At 55.4% G+C, this 17,464-nt stretch overlaps 1 pseudogene; it reads right to left on the reverse strand.

Annotated features, from left to right (window-relative positions):
• Positions 1-14,463, reverse strand: part of LOC122374873 — a 42,483-nt pseudogene extending 28,020 nt beyond the window's left edge.
• Between the last annotated feature and the right edge of the window lie 3,001 nt (positions 14,464-17,464).

Consider the following 17,464-nt stretch of genomic DNA (forward strand, 5'->3'; position numbering starts at 1 on the left):
TGTGATACCGTTTCAAATGCATTAGTTGGATGACGGTTCGGTCCTCAATGGGCCCAATACTCATCTTTTTTACTTCCAAGTCTCTCCTACATAAGATAAAACCACTTCTCAGGATTCTCTTTGCGGGAACATTGTTCTAAAGAACCAAATATAATACCAAGCAAAAATCATCAAAATCGTTTTATATCTTCTATGTGATGATCAGAACTTTTCGATACCCCCTCGTATATCGGGGAAGGCGTTCGCTCTGATCGGCAGGGGGGGGGAGGAAGGCAGCTTCTGCGCCATTTTCAAAGTTTCTCGCGGACGTTTTGGTTCTCAGCCAAATGCAAATTGCCTACTGCTCATTTCCAATTCACCGGACAGTTGCCTTACTTCAGCATGTGAGCTAATGGTAAATCGTCGATTAGCTTTGTGACAACAAAAGTCGAACAATCTTGTGCATAAAATTAACTTCATCTGTCCGGTAGCGATAGTTTATGTGCAGCTTATTTCCATGTAGGTGCACTTAAGATCAATAAGATGGAAACGGTTGGCGACGACGCCTCGTTGGAGACCAGCATATAAATATCACGCAGTCATCGTATATGCATGACTTCCTACTGTATTTCCATGTACTTGCTGTTGCGTCCATGTTGTAGCCATTGCATGTGTCAATTTCCAATGCAGTGAGACAAAAACGAAGTGCCCTGGGGAGTTTGCACGAGTGCCGTTCAAACCCGGCAATACCGAGTATATTTCGCGCTGTTTGGTATGCATCAGATGCCCGATCATGGATGCAAAATAAAGGTCATTTAGCCTAATCAAGCCACGATAAGCCATCACGCCCATATAAACACTTAGTGGATGCAGCTCGGCGGCGGTGTGGTCACCGTCTGACGTCATCTCTGGCCACTGCCGTGTCGCGCGGAGCTTGTCCGAGGTGTGAGCCGTGCCAGCAGCGGGCACTCTAACGGGGCGCCGCCGCGCCGGGCGACAGCCGACACCGCCTGAAACACCTCCCGTGTCGGCAGCCGGACGGCGTGACCGAAATAACGCCAGAATTTCCGAACGCTATAGGCCCAAATAAATCTATCTTTTTCGTAAGAAAGTAAGGTTGTTCTTATCACTGAATATAAGGGATTGGAGTAAATAAGCCATTAAACAATGTAGCGTGCCTCTTCTTCCTACGCTGTTTTTCACAATGTTGTGTCAATGTTGTGTCAATGTTCGAAAACAGAAGAGTCCGCAATGTTACAGGGGTCGCTAAAACAGAAACCTTGTAAAGGAAATGTTTAAACTCTGCATTTTAAGGGCATCCAATCCAACCATAGCAAACAGTAGCCCATGTAACTCCAGCGACATTTGATATTGCGATATAGCCGGTACGGGTACATAGGTACTACCTACATACGACCATAACTTAGTCCACACACACGTATATTTCCTCCGCCTTCCTAAACATATCAACAGGCGAATATTCTTTTAGTGCGGACTCCATTAAGCACATGCCTATGCGTGTTCCTACTGCTGGATTGGCGCCTTGCCTGAAAGGAGCACCCTAATGTGGAAGAAGCACCGTGATCTAAAAGGAACACCGTCGTGGCTTCCCGCCATGATGGCATGATGGATGCTCCATGCATCGTACCTGGTAGGTTTAACAGACATGGAAGTTGGAAGGCGGGGGCGGGCCTGAGGCCAGGACACCGAACAGTCCAGTCGCCCCCACCTGACTCCTGCCGTCGGGTCACCAGCCCGCCCGACCGGCCCATTGTCTGCACCCGATCCGCGGCGCGGCGCCGTCCGTCACCAGTGCAGTGCACCGAGCCGCCGGCGGACGAACTGTGACGCAGCGCGGCAAAACACGGCGCGGGCCGCCGCTGATCGGCGCGACACGAGAGGCATCTTAGCGCCGCCGGGGCGTCGGCCGACCGATCTGTCAGCACCGGGCGGGGGGAGATCCGGCCGCTGTCAGCGGGTCATCAGCCGCCGTCAGCGGGTCATCAGCCGCTGACGGATCGCCAGAGGTGGACAAAGACGCCACATAGTGCTGGACAAAGTAGCGGGCGCCGACGGAAGGAGCAGGTGTCATTAGTGGCTCCGGGGGTCGCGCGGAATGCGTGGGGTAAAGTGTTGGCCCACTGAGTGACAGGTGGTGACCACCGGGATCACGTGTCGGGCGCCCGCGTGACACCGCTCTCCGGAAACTCTGAGCTGCTTATCACGCGCTGGACGACTTACACTGGCGACTGGTCCGACAGGTCCGCTTAGCGCCCGTGGGACGGCCACACTAAACGGCGTCAACGAGAAAAGTATGAATGGACAGCTGTGTGCTCGCCCATTTATGTAACAAATGTAGACCCATAAATAGACTACCAGAAACAGTGCTATTAAATCCTGTCATAAAACCAGACAGTCACAAACAGTGGCGGTCGCAGGGGGGGGGGCATCAGGGCCATGCCCCCCCCCCAAAGGCAAATCAGGGGGGGCCATCATATCATTTGGCCCCCCCAAACAACCAATGGGCCCCCATGGCCGTATGGGGCCCTGGCCCGTATTCGATTGTCACGAGGCTCGAGAAACCCACGCCAGCTATTAACAGCTCCCATACCAGTCTTTGAGGGTCCTACATTGACCTCTGAGGGCCCTTCAGTGGCGGTCAAGCGTCCACATTGACCGCTGAGGACCCGTATTGACCTCTGAGGGCCCTCCACTGGCCTTTGAGGGCCCCTAAACCGGCCTCAGGGGCCCAACCGGCGTCTGAGAGCCTCACACCGGCCTCTGGTGGCATCATTTCTGTCTCTCGAGTCCCGACACTAGCCTTTAAGTGTCTCTGAGGGCCCCGCACTGGATTCTGAAGACCCGATGTTGAGCCAGCATCGGCCTCTGGGGGCCCATCTTGGCCTTTGAGGGCCCTCCGCTGGTCTCTGGGGTCCAACGCCGGCCCATGCCGGCCATTTAGGGCCCCACACTGACCTCTAAGGGCCCATGTTGGCCTGTAAGGACCCACATTAGCCTCTGAGGGCCCCCCGCACTGGATTCTGATGAGCCAGTGCCGGCCGCTCAGGGCCCGCATCGGCGTCTGAGGGCCCATCTTGGCCTTTGAGGGCCCTTGTTGTTGTTGTTGTTGTTGGTCTCCCCGGGTCGGCTCACGGCCGACCGTAGCCAAACGGCTCTTGGTGACTGAGGTAGCCGCGGCTCAAGGCCGCCACGGCCCCGCCGTCCCGAAGCTGCGTAGGGTCCGGTCTGATATTGCCGAGTAGGCGGAGCCTCGCGCCAGCCAAGCACGGGCACCTCAGCAGCACGTGCTCCGGCGTGTCTGGGCCCTCGCGACACACCAGGCAGCGCGCCGCCGGGCAGGCCAGATCACTGCACTGTGGGCAGTCGCGCTCGGGGCGGCGTCCGATTCTGTGAAGGTAGCTCTGCGAGCGGCTCCAGTGTCCCGCCCGCAGCTGGTGGACGTTGACCGCCTCGTCGCGAGACTCCAGGAGCACCGGCATCGGCATCCGGTCTCCCATGATGGTTTTGAAGAAGCTGTCTGGCCAGCTGCGACGCCATGCCTTGGTGGCGGAGCGGCCGACTGCCTTCACCATCGAGCGGACGTCCGTTGGGACGGCGTCTTGCGACAGGCTGGATGCCTCTTTAGCCAGCACGTCCGCTCTCTCATTGCCGGGTATTCCGCAGTGCGCTGGGATCCACTGCATGAAGACTCGGCGTCCTCCGTCCGTGAGCGCCAGGAGCAGTCGCCATACGGCGGCGCCGAGTGCTGTCGCCTGGCTCCCAGCCCCACTCGCCAGTGTGGCGAGCGCCGCCTGCGAGTCGGCGCAGACGATGACCGGGCTCTCCGCCAGGCCACCCTCCAGCCGCAGCAGCATCTCCAGTGCCCCGCGGATCGCCACCAATTCGGCGCGGGTGCTGCTGCATATCCTGCCCGCAGGGGCTCGGAGCTCGTGTTCCTCGCCTGAGGGGAGGATTATCAGCGCTCCACTCCCTCCGGCTGAGACACCTCCCTCCGCCGAGCCGTCGCTCCACACCCATACGGCGTCGTCTGGGAGGGTGGCCAGATGCTCCTCCGCTCTCTCCCGCCGGACGTCGGGTGGTGCTGTGCGGCTGATGTGGTTGCCGATGTCAAGTCTAAACTGGACCCTGGTGTCATCGATCCACGGCGGGATGGTGACGTGTAGGCGCTCCTCCACAGGTACATCTCGCACGCCCGCGCTCACCAGGGCGCGCGCTCCCGTGTCGCGCCAGCCGGTGGTGGTGCGGAGCCGCCGTGGGGCCGTTGCTTCGGCCACCGCGCGCAGTGGGTCACCGCTTCTTTGTGAGGCTGCCAGACAGCTCAGTCTGGCAGCGAGCAGGTCCCGGCGTGCTCTCACGGGAACCAGACCGGCTTCCGCGAGGAGCGGGTCCCTCGGCGTGCTCACGGGGCACCCGGTGATAACGCGGGCTGCGGCGCGCATCTCAATCTCCAGTAGCTCTACGTGGGACTCGGACGCTGCAGGGAGCCATGCAGCCGCCGCGTATTCCAGGGCACCGCGGATGTAGCCGTTGGCTACTACTCGCAGCTGTGGCTCCCGCAGACCCCAGGAACGCCCGGTCATCTTACGGAGCTGTGCGATCCTCGGCTTGGTCTTCTTCCGGACGCGCGCGCAGTGCTCGCCCATGTGAAGTTGCCGGTCCAGGGTTACACCGAGAAGGTGAAGGTGTCTCCCAGCGTCCACTCGTGCCCCGTCTACGTGGATGTACAGGTCCCGGGCGTCGACGTAGTGCTGCGACAGGGCTAAAACTTGCGTCTTGCTTCCTGCCAGCCGCATCTTCCAGTCGCGGGCCCATTTCGCTATGGCATCCGCCGCTTGTTGAGCCCGGTCCCTGGCTTCCGCTATCGTACCGCCGGAACACAGTGTTGCGGTGTCATCGGCGTACAGGAAGACAGAGGTGCCCGGGATCCGCTTCAGCGCCGCCACGAGGTCCGCCGACCACAGCGTGAACAGGGTCGGTGCGAGGACGGACCCCTGCGGCAGGCCAGCTCGGAATGGGCGGTTCCGGCTCCGTGACCCATTGACCTCCGCGCAGGCGCGTCGGTCTCGGAGGAAGTGGTGAATCCACGTGACAAGGCACCGTGGAAGGTGATGGGACATCTTCAGTCGCAGCATTTGATGGTCAATTACATCGTAGGCGCGGGAGAAGTCATAGGCCGTCAACACGAACCTGGCGGCGGTCTTGCCGTCAGACGGGCGTCCCTTCGGTGGCGGCCGGTTCCACCCGTCCTGGACTTCTTGTATGAGTCGTCCCAGGTTCTCCTCTGCAGAGCGGCCGCGGCGAAAACCGACCTGCTCTGCGGGGATAATGTTGTCTCGCTCCAGTAGGTGCGTGAGCCTAGCTGCCACCATCCGCTCCATCAGCTTGGCGACGTGGCTGGTGAGCGATATCGGACGGTAGCTAGTGACCTCTTGAGGGTCCTTCCCGGCCTTAGGGATCGGTATGATGATTGCTCTCCTCCATACCGAGGGGACTTCAGCGGAGCTCCACGACTTGTTGATGACGTGCAGTAGCGCGGCCTGGGCCACCGGCCCGAGGTGCTTGAGGTGTTCCGCACATACATCGTCAGCGCCGGGAGCCTTCTTCATTTTCAGCTTGCTCAGCTGGGTCCTCATCTCTTGTCTGGAGAAGGGCTGGCAGGCACCATCGCGCTGTCCAGCACATGAGCAGGGGCGCGTCTTCACCACCCTCAGATCAGCCTTCACTGATCGATCACGCCTCCTGTGACGGGTGTGGCTGCTGACGTTTGCGTAGGTGCGGACAAACGCCTCGGCCTTGGCCCGGTCCTCCGCGACGAGTTGGCCGCGGTCCCCGTTGATGGCCTGGCCGGGGCAGGTGTCCGTCACCGCACCCTCCATCTTGCGCAGGATCTTTGTGACGCGGCCCAAGGCCGCGCGGCGGTTCATTTCGGTAGACGCGAAGTCCTGGAACGACTTCGCGTCTACCGAAATGAACCGCCGCGCGGCCTTGGGCCGAGGGCCCTTGAGGGCCCTTCGCTGGCCTCTGGGGTCCAACGCCGGCCCATGCCGGTCTTTTAGGGCCCCGTACTGACCTCTGAGGGCCCATGCTGGCCTGTAAGGATACACATTAGCCTCTATGGGCCCCACACTGGATTCTGAAGACCCGATGCCGGCCTCTAAGGGTCAGCATCGGCTTCTGCGGGCCCATCTTGGCCTTTGAGGGCCTTCTGTTGGCCTCTGGGGTCCAACGCCGGCCCATGCCGGTCTTTTAGGGCCCCACACTGACCTCTGAGGGCCCGTGCTGGCCTGTAAGGACCCACCTTAGCCTCTGAGGGCCCCGCACGGGCTTCTGAAGACCTGATGCCGGCCTCTAAGGGCCCGCATCGGCCTAGTCTGAGGGCCCATCTTGGCCTTTGAGGGCCCTCTTCTGGCCTCTGGGGTCCAACGCCGGCCCATGTCGGTCTTTTAGGGCCCCACCCTAACCTCTGAGGGCTCCATGCTGGCCTGTAGGCTGTAAGGACCCATATTAGCCTCTGAGTGCCCAATTCGGTCTCTGATGGTCTCAAACTGCCCTTTGCAGGCCCTGTACTGGTCTCTGAGGGCTCTAAACTGGCCCCTAAGAGCCCAAACCAGCCTCTAAAGGTCCCACGACCCACACCGGCCTCTGATGGTCCCATTTCTGTCTCTGGGACCGAAACTGCCCTTATGTACCTCTGAGGGCCCCGTACTGGCTTCTGAAGGATCGATGCCGGCTTCTGAGGACCCATACCGGTCTTTAAGTGCCTCATAGCGACACCTGAGGCCCCATACTAGCCTCTGAGGGGCTCGCAAACTGGCCTATGAGGTCTCTACACCGGCCACTGATGGCCCTATTATGTTCTCTGGGGGCTCAAGCCTTACCTTTGGGCGTCACGCACTTGCTTATGAAGGCCCACATCAGCCTCTGGGGCCCTACCTGGGGCCTTTGAGGCCCTTCGCTGACCCTTGGGTCCAACGCCGGCCTCTGGGGGTCTGACACCGTACTCTAAGGGCCCCATTGCAGCCTCTAGGCGATAGGTATCGCCGAAGCGCTATCGATGGGCCCATAAGTGTAGGAACCATGGGTGCAGTGGGCGCAGTTGCACCAACAATAATTCTGCAGTGAGTGCAGACAATGTATTCTGCATCCACAAAAATCTGGAACAAACCCCCTTTCCTCAGCAACACTACTTTCCATGCAGCACGACAAATTCAGGATATTTTGCCCACTATCCGTCTTTCGAAGCATTTGCTACTGTAATGGTCTTCAAAATTTGCATTTGTGCTCAAGTAAAAAAAAAGATTAAACGGAAGTCGGAACACATGTGATTGAACAGTGAACAGACACCCATGACCCACTGTTAAAAGTTTTAGCACGATGATCTTTAAAAATGGCAAAGTTTTTTTTTGCAAAGAAAATGGCAAAGTTAGCCGCCTTTACTTTTGCGGTAGTCCAATCAGAGTTGCGTGAATTATTGACATAATCAATGCTTCAAAATGCACTTTTCGGTACCTTTTCGCCATGGTGCACCCTCAAAGCTCTCAATGAGCCTCCGCTCGGGTGCCGCTCCCTACCCCCCCCCCCCCCCGCTTCACCGGCCATGGCCTGGATTTCTGCACCCGTGCACTACGCCCGTGGGCCCCTTTAACCTTTAAGCTAGCACCGGGCCCCCCGGTCAGCGCAGGGGCCCCTTTGCCAAGTTGCCCCCCCCCCCAAACTCCAAGTCTGCGACCGCCCCTGGTCACAAAGCTGGTCATTTTAAATAATGAAACACACCTCGTGTATCAAGTGTCAAGTGCAGAATCACAGAGCATCAGATCTCTCAAACCAGAGCGATCTCCCACAGATCCATCTCGTCTCATTGTCTCGGCGACCGTCCGTCTGGCCGTGGGCGCCGTCCCGGCTGCGGCGAGGCGTGTTCGTCGAACCGCCGCCTTCTGTGGCCGGACCGATCGGCAGATAACGCGTCCGCCCCTGACGAGCCGGAGCGCTGACGTGTGCAGCGGTGACAGCGCCGAGCGTGCATGTCCCCGCCGGACAGGGGCGCCTCGTGCGCGCCTAGATGGTATCAACTGGCACGGCGCTGAAACCAGCACACCGCACTGGCGGCAGCGGCGGCGGTGGCTAGGGTGAGTTCACGGCGGCGGCGGCAACCACTGCAGGCCGTCTCAACAGCACCCGGCTCGGTGCAGTGTCACGTTCTGAGAAGGCCCCGTTCCCGCCCGGCGCGGCGACCCATGCCCCGCACGTGTGACCCGCCGGCCGGGCCCTGGGAACGGGCCGGGTCGGCGCGGCCGCCCCGACCGACCGGCCGGTGCGGCGTGTCGACCAGGTGTGAAACGGTCGCACGCCGGACCGGCTGAGCTCGGCATCACTGCCGCCGCCGAGCCGGGATCAGGGAATCCCGTCCCGCCTGCCGACAGCAGCGCGCCACCACACACCTATACAGGGGCCGACTCCAGTGTCCGAGAGAGAGAGATTATTGCAGCAAACCGACAGGATCCATTTCATTGCCAAAAAGAGCATGTTTGTAGCGTTTAGCTTTTGGCTTCTCACCTTCTTTTCATTTCTAGTTACTTGCTATATTGGCCGTTTTCGAATACATACAAAAAAGCAAAACGTCTCTCTCTCTCTCACTAGTGTGAGTCTGTGACTAATTCGTCAAACAAGCATGTAACCAGCGACTACTAGTTTCTACGAAAATGAATCTGACTTGTACTCATTGACCAAGCAGCCCATGATCCTGAGGAAGATTTTCCTTATAATACTTGCTACCAAAGCTCATGGAGCCGAAAATTGAGAAAGTGAAGCATATCAAACGTGACGATTTACCCTTAGAAGATGTCATAAAAATGACGATAGGTAATGGTTCGCAAAAAAAAAAATCATTTTTCCAATGCTGTGCGTTGCAATATGCACAGCACCAACAATCAGAGTTATCGGAGCTATCAATGAGAGCTCCTCTCATGCACTTGAATGAGTGAACTGAGCAGCAACACACGCAATGAAGCCGTCCAATCAACTATATACCCATGCCACCTCATGTGACCTGAATCCATTCCTATCTCACTGCTGATCTGTTTTTGTCTTATCATTGTACGCCACTGACCCACTTCTGAAAACGTTACATCTCACGAAGTCATCGCTTTTTAATAGCAGGTGTAAACAAAAAACACAAAAAAAAAAACAGATCGGCTGACAACTACCCTTGCATCGACGATAACGAGACGAATGATTGAAATGTCATGTGTGCAAAATGAGCCTTGTTTGATGTAAAACAGTTGCATTGATTCATGCTTTTAGCGGTACCCAAGCACAATGCAGGCAACAGGCCGCTAAAGTCTGCTTTGAATTTCAAGACACTTCCTAATCACCCGATAAACGTAGGACGACAAAGTATAATCGGCAGTCCAAGCTGTTCACAACACATACCGCTAGGCTTTGACCGTATCATCTTGCGGCATTTGTGGTCATGAAGGTGTCAAGCGCTGTCAGAATTTTGAAAGCCATTTTTCTTCAGCACTTAGGACAAGTAAACCTTTGGACACTTACTAAAGCGCTGGTAAGATATATTAGCCCATAAAAACGCACATGTGCCGAAGCACTGCACTTCTAATAACATCGCTTTTCTATGCGTGTGATGCTGGCAATCAAAGCCGCTACATGACTGATGCAGGCAAGCCAGCTCAGATTTGCGCGACTTCGATGGCAGTTACTGTTCCTGGTGATTGACGTTAACTGCGAAATGGTGTCAAACTTGGCACTATCAAACGTGGCAATGCCATCACCCGAGACGGATTGGTGCAGCAGAGTTTTCCAAATACGGGCGTCATATGCGTACAGCCAGCATTGCAGCTATAAGATTTCCAGTCTCCCGGCACTATAACAGCGACATTTAAATGACATTTTTGTGCAGAAAAATGACACTGTTATTTTGATGTCTCTATGATAGCGCGACTCACAAAACATACCGAAAGCAAAATATGGAAACTGGATATGAGTTTCTGGAATCAGCCCGCAAACCAAAACAAAGATGTTATTTTCATGAGCCAATCCCCCATCGCATGGGTTGGCAAGCGGAAACCAGGTTTGACACAGCTAAGGAACAGCAATACTTTGAAGAAATAATGATATATCATAATGCTTCAGGGGCAGATCATTTTCATTGAAATATGAGTGCCTGCCTCCGGGAAACACGATGTCTAAATATCTGAAGTTGGTCCTACAAGAGCACGTCGTCCGAAAACGAGGAAAACCAGCCTGGGCTGCATGGTAGACGGTCACGGAACAGCCTCAACTACTGATTCAGTTTTCGATCTGTTATTAAAGAATCTCACGCCGACATAACCACTACAATAAAAACCGAGTCAGGCTCCAAAAACCTATCATATGGTACATAACAGCGTCAAAGGCAAATATAGCCATGTAATCGAATGTTTGCGTTCAATAGTTCAAACACTATTCGTTAGAATTGTGTTTTTTCTATTGAAAAACAAGCCTGAGTATGTGCACTGCGTAGTGCGTAGTGTGCAGTCATGAATCATGTTACGTCTGAGTTATACTATATGTATGTAAAATCCTTACCGATCTATGTACACGTTCATATTAATATTAACCGAAACTTTGTGTTCAATAGCTATCACCTCATTCTTTAGTGCTAAAAGCTCTCGTTGAGAGTAGCGCGAAGAACGTGCTATACCCTGTCCAGTGTCCATTGACCATGCCCTTATCATGAAAACACGACAAACGAACAAACCCAAACCCTCGCCGGACCTATTGGTTTTCTTTTTTACATACGAGCCGGCCGAGGGGGGGGGGCGGTTGGTACCCGGCCCCCCTCGCCATTTAGCCCCTGATGGAGCTAGAACGTCTCAGGAAAACAAGCGTGTGCGCCGTTACGAGACGCAGCGACTGGTACCCAATTTTAAGGTCTCAGGGCAGCCGGTGACCTCTGAGGTCAGGTCAAATGGCCCAAGGCACGGGTTCAGTTTTCGATAAATAACTTCGCAAAAAATGGTCGCAGCGACACAATTTTGGCATCACCGTGTTTGCCTTGCTCAGGCACGTCAAATGGTATACTTTTTGATCGGGTGAGGTCACCTTCAGGTGTTGAACTCGGGTCACTAGGTCAGGTCAGAGCCCCCAGGTCACGAAGCTGGTCGAATGAGGTCATGTCGCATATCATTCGATTCGGCAGGTTTTCCTGAGTCCATTGGTGGCATTCCTGACTCGCTAGCTCAATTTGATCCGGAGTTATTGACGAAAAACTAATATGACCCTAATGACGTCATAAATGACGTAACGTTTGACGTTTAAATGACGTTTACTTATAGGTTGTCGATGCGCAATAAACATTCTGGAATGGAATGGAAAAAACGCAAGGTCAGTATTGCGAGTGACGCATCTGCCCTTGCAAGGAGTACAACAAATCACGATTTTGTGTGCTTCAAATAATTGGAGAACGTTCCCGGTGCCAGAATAGCAATTTTCATTTTTCCCCATTGACTTATAGGTAATGGTGAGGTCACGAAAATGACCTGACCTCATATGACCTTTAGGAAAAATCCGAGATATAAAAGTTATAAAAGTTGTGAGACTCGTAATGGATACTAGATCCTGCTAGTTTCATTTCCCTGTGAAAGCTCCTCTGGCAGTGAGGGCGTTGCGAAGTTAAGCGACATCTGAAGACCGTGCAGAGGTTCACTTATGACGTCATAGCCCATAGGTCAGTGACCTGACCTGACCCGAAAATGCAGTTCGAATCAAACAATTCGCCTTGAATCAAAGGCCAGGTATGCCAAGTTTCAGCTCTCTATCGCTAGCGTGTTCAGAGCTATCGCGAAAAAACCCGATGGGGAGGGGGCACCAGCCCCCCCCCCCTCGGCCGGCGAGACATTTAAAACCACAAAAAGACTGCAAACGCACGGATAATGTGAGCCGACATATGCCGAATCGCAATTCCGGCCAAACATAGTCTCGAGAAATAGGTCACAGATCAAAGATCATTTGGGTGAAGGTCATGACATTTTCAAGGTAGGTGTACAATTGATTAACTCCAGGCTAACAAAAGGTTCGTCGCAATCGGCTGCTTTTTGCGCGAGTTGTTCGCAAAAACCGAGGGGGCCGGGGGATCGGATCCGTTGACCCCCCCCATAAGTGAGAGGGCTAATGAATAGGTATTGCCAGCAGCCAGCTAATTCGACCTTCCTGTTTATGATCGTGTAAACACACAAACATGATTGGTGTTTTGGCGTCATGCATAATTTATCTGATACCATTTTTGTTTGTTTTGTTGAGTAGGCCCTTTCGGTCCATTGACACCATTGTAGAGCTAAAAGAATGATAGGAATAAGGGGGAGATATTGGTCTGGACAGGCACCCTAGTAAGTCGCCGCGGCTAAGCCCGTCCGTTAGGACAGGCCGACCAGCCCTCACAAGCACTCACTGCACCCGGCTACGGGTGGGCTCCCTTAGCCCGCGCCCCGTAGGGCTATCGGCGGACCCTACCACCCGTAGGGGGGCCCCCCCCTAAGATCTCGGAAATTTACCGGCCGATTTTCAAAATTCAAACGGCGTTTGATAGCCCCATCCGGGAACTACCTTGTGACCTAGGTCAAGCCGATTACGTCACAGGTCAGGTCAAAAGTCGGATTTTCACCGTGAACAGGTATTTCAAGAAATGTGTTGTGAGATCGAGTAAATTGGTAATTTATTGAAAACCATCGATGGTACATTGTTCGTCAAACACATAGTTTGCTATCTGAGGTCACTGATACCAGGTCAGGTCACAGCGAGGTCAGGTCACCGGGGGTCACAATATAAAAGTATCGTGTGATACTTGTTTATGGTCCATTTTACATGACAAATGCGATTATGTGGGTCAGGCAGCCTTTGGGGCCAGCCTAGGTCACGTTTTGGTCAAGGTCAGGTCAAGGTCAGGTCAAATTAGGTCAAATTTCAAAGTTAATATTTTTGCATAAAATGGGTAATGATTCGATGCAGCTCGTCACGGGGAGTCTAATGGTGGTCTTTGTTTTGCTCTACGAGGTCTAGAATTGCCACAAATTGAGTTTGAAAATTTGACGTCATCATTTTTGAACAGATTTTTCGCTATAACTTGGCCAAAAAACGAGGTATCGATCTGAAATTTGGTATGTAGATAGACGACGGTAGGTACTATCACATATATTCCGTTTTTTTCGAAACTCAAAAAACTTTTGGATTTTTTGGCTAATATATCCAAATAATGCTTTTTTTATTTTTGGGGGTCAAAACTCAAAAATTTCAAAAATCTGAGATAACAGTTTTGTAGCCCTGTTAATTCTACACATTTTATGTCTTGATCATTTTTCTGTATCTCCAAAGCTGTAGGCCTGATAGGTCTTCTCGCGAAGGTCTTTTTCCGGTCGAAAATGACAGAACATGATGTCATTCTGACGTCATTTGTGGCCAACCTATCATAGCCTCTGAAAAAAACATTTTGGTCACAATGTGTAAAATTGATGCCCGGAGGGGTCCTGCAAATTTCGTGGCGATATCTCCGGCCGTTTAGGAGATATCGACGGAAAAGGACAGGGGGCTGTTTCGGCCCCCCCCCTACGGGGCGCGGGCTTTTAGGAGCTGCGGTGTGCTCCAATGGGAGCCGCCCGCATCAGATAAAGTTGCCTGTCCAGCCCTAAGAAGGAACTGTGGCGTGGAGGAGAAGAAATTGGGTATATTGAGGATGGAAACGATGGAACGAGTGATCTGCTAAGAAAACAATTCAAGAGGACATCTCCACTTTGATATTTTTTAATCAACAAACAGACCAGCCCTTTCATGCAACTTACCTCGTTAAAAATGTGTGACAGTTCTTTGGCTGTGAGCTTGTGAAACACGAGTAGGTCATAGACGACGCAGGTGCCCAGCACTGTGATCCCGTGCTCTTTCGTGAGCATTGCACACGCGGCGCACACAAAGCACGCGAACAGGGCGCGCCAGCCGCGCCGCGCCGGTGGCGCCACGCTGCGGTGACCGGCGGCACTTCCGTTTCTGTGCAGCGGCCGCGGCGCGTCCGTCGTCTCGCGCTGACGCAGGTAAGCGCTGTACGAGAAGAAGCTGAGCAGGAAGAAGACGGCGGCGCCGACGTCGGCGCGTCCGACCACGCCGGCCACCGCCTCCGTGTGCACGGGTGCACGGCGAACAGCAGCGAGCCGAGCCAGGCGGCCGGCGAGGCGGCGCCCAGCAGCTGCGCGCACAGCTGGCCGAACAGGCCGCAGGCCAGGCAGTGCAGCAGCACGTTGACCAGGTGGTAGCCCCAGGGGTGGAGGCCGCCGGCCAGGTAGTTGAGCCGGAAGCTGAGCACGGTGATGGGCCGGTAGGACTTGTGCGAGCCGCTGTGGCTGAGTGGCGTGCCCCAGAATCGTCCCGCAGCAGGCTGGAGAGCGGCGTGCTCGGCAGGATGTCGGGTTGGTCTTGATCGCTCGGCTGGGAACACAGACGGACAGGGCGGTCAGAGGCGCCGGCCCACGGGACGCACCGCTCGCTGGTAGCCGCGAACGTGTCAAAACACGGGCCCGCCGCCCGGCCGGCCGCCGCCGCCTGCACAGCCGCGCCGATAGCCCGCGCGCCGCTGAAAATTCTAAACAGGACGCTATTAAAATTCATCGATCGGGACGTCATTTAGGGAGGCAAAGGTTAGATCATCACCGCCGTATTTGTCATCTTAGTCGGATGTTGGAGAATTGATGAGCGCCACCGTATGACATTGGTTTTGAAACCTGCTGCAGAGTTTGAGAAAGGATTCGAAGAAAAGAATTTCGATTGTGTTGTTCGACGTTTTCCTAAAGAGGTTAAATCCAGTTAGCCAATATCGCAGCATGTTATCTACTTTTACAAAGCTTAGACACCGTGCACGCTACCATTGAAGGCAACGTGTAGCTTCGGAGCCCAACATGACTCGCGTATCACGACAATCAATAGTGTTAGCAAAAACCGGCGACCGCAGGAATTTCACAAGAGAAAGTAAAACACCTTTCTGATTTACCATTTCTGCAAGGTTGCAAGAAACCAGATCATAAATTAGCTACCGTCGGTTCACAGTCAATCAATCCCCACACCCAGCTGTAACTAGCCGCTGTACCGCCTCCGGATTGGAACGGCCCAGATCGTCAAACAGCCCTCCAAACTAGCGACACAATCGGGCCAGGCCGGCCGGCGCGCAGGTGAGGCCTGGCAGCCGACTTATCGCGACACCACATCCAAACACGGCCGCCGAGCCGGGCCGGCAGGCCGGGCGGTTGGCGCACGAAGGTCGCCAGCCAGCGCAGCCGGCCGGCCTGCTGTCACCGCCGCGCGGCCGGCAGACGCCGAGACGCGCCGCCGCCGCCAGATCGGAGAATAATTGACCGCCGGGCCGACGGGCGTCTCGGCCTCCCTAATTGCACCGCTCGCTAGCCTAATAGCAGAGCGCACCGGCCGGCGCCGTCCGCGCTGCATAGACATTGGTGACGCGGCAGTGGCGGCGGTGGCGCAGAAGCGGGATGAGAACGAGCCTGCGGCCGGTTCAGGCGGCACATTCTGCCGTGGGTGTGGAGGGGGGGCCCCGTGACCGGTGCCAGCGATTCCTGGATGCAAACGAGTCGTAAACCGGCCAGAATGTCGCGGCAGGGGCCGGGCCGCACCGACACCGCCGCCCATAAACGAGGCTTTTCATTTGTCGGCGGTGGCGGCATTCGTGACGCATTTGGCACGGTTCGGGCCGACGCACGCAGCGGCACCGGCGTGCCGCCGCCCCGACGGCCGGCGACATGAAACGGGCCGCGCCGGGGTCCAGAGCGCAATGACCAGCAGCAGCGACTGCACGGTGGGAGGGACGCCTTCCCGGAAATAGACAAAGGGCAATTGCATGGTTGAAGTGCAGAAACGTCTTAAATATTCCTTTGCCGAAATGTCAGGAAAAGTGACGGTCTGACGACTGGAAATTCATTAATTGAATATCATCAGTGTCCGCGGCGTTGGAGTGATGCTCTCTGAGCACCACCCTGTCATTGTGCGTCGGCCGTAGTTTCCGTCCATCCCTCCTCCCGCTGCTGCCATGTCCGTCTCCCTACCACAGGGCGGCAGCGGCGGCGGCGGCCTGGCCCGTTGCACGGCGCGAACCGGGCCCGGTCATCCACCACATCAAATGGCCCGCCGGCCGGCCGGCCGCTGCCGTTCCTGCAACTCACTCCGGTTTGAGGAGTGAGTGACCGACGGCAGCGTGCCGACCTGACGGACGGAAATGGGGCGAGCCGCCGCCGACAGACGGGCAAGAGATGGACGGGAGACGGGCAGGAGCCGCCGTCAGCTGGAGCAGGAGACAGCGGTTAGACGGGCAGGAGATGCGTTCAGGTGGAGCAAGAGATGAGGTCAGATGGGGTGGGAGACGAGGTCAGATGGAGCAGGAGTCAGCGGTTAGACGGGGCAGGAGGGGTAAGAGACGCTTTCAGGTGGAGCAGGAGACACCGTCACGCTAGTCAGGAGACAGATGGCTCCGCTCGGCACGCCGGCCAGCCAGCGGAGGAGAGCAGTCAGCAGACCAAACGGTCCGGCGCCGGGTCGAGGTCACATCCGGTGTGATGTCAATGGGATGGAACCCGAGCAATGTGTGGGTCACGGTGATTAGGCATCGGGTTTGTAGACTTTGCACTCGGTATCGGAGGTAGACGAAAGGCTGCTTTGAATAAAAACAGTTGATGCCGAGGCAAGAACCTTTAAGTTTTCTTTTCTTTACACGCACAAGTAACCACATAATTTGACAAGATACTAACTGATTTAAAATATTGATTTAAAAGCTATTAACGTCCAGGTAATTACCAATGGCCTTGAACCCGTTTTTTCATTGGTTCATGCTTCAAACAGGTTACACATAGACCTAGAGGACTTAATGGCCCATAGTCAAATGTAAAAAGCGGATCCGGTTTCAGCATTCGAGTTTGTCCATCATAGCAGTAATGCTCCTGAATAGATGTTTACTTAGCCCACCGAACCATCGTCAAAGCACGCACAGGCGCCACTGCGCTCCGCGTTTCTATGCTCAAGCGCAGCTGAGCACGGCGTTTCTGTGCACAAACAGTGAGCGTGCTGCGGCGGCTTCATCACTGGGGCCGGTGGAGGGAGCCGGTGCTCCGTGCCGCCCCGGCCGGCCCATAAGGCGGCGGCACGGGGCGTCGGTGACACACGGCCGATGAATGGAGCCGCCGGTCCGTCCCGGCACGCCACACCGACGCTACCCCTGTCACCAAACGGCCGGCATACACCAGCGCCGCGTCTCGTGCAGGAAAACCGCCACCGAGTGCATGCGATCTCAGTGAAAACAAGCCATCAGTCATTGAGTAATCTGCGCGCTCCCACACCGCGGCGGCGGACGCTGGTCGTATCAGCACAGTGGCGGCTCGCCCACCTGTGCGCCGTCCCGCCCAACTGAGTGGGTGCCCTCCCCGGCCGC

The sequence above is a fragment of the Amphibalanus amphitrite genome, unplaced genomic scaffold, assembly GCF_019059575.1.
Source record: "Amphibalanus amphitrite isolate SeventyFive unplaced genomic scaffold, NRLGWU_Aamphi_draft 001729F_arrow, whole genome shotgun sequence".
Lineage (NCBI taxonomy): Eukaryota > Metazoa > Arthropoda > Thecostraca > Balanomorpha > Balanidae > Amphibalanus > Amphibalanus amphitrite.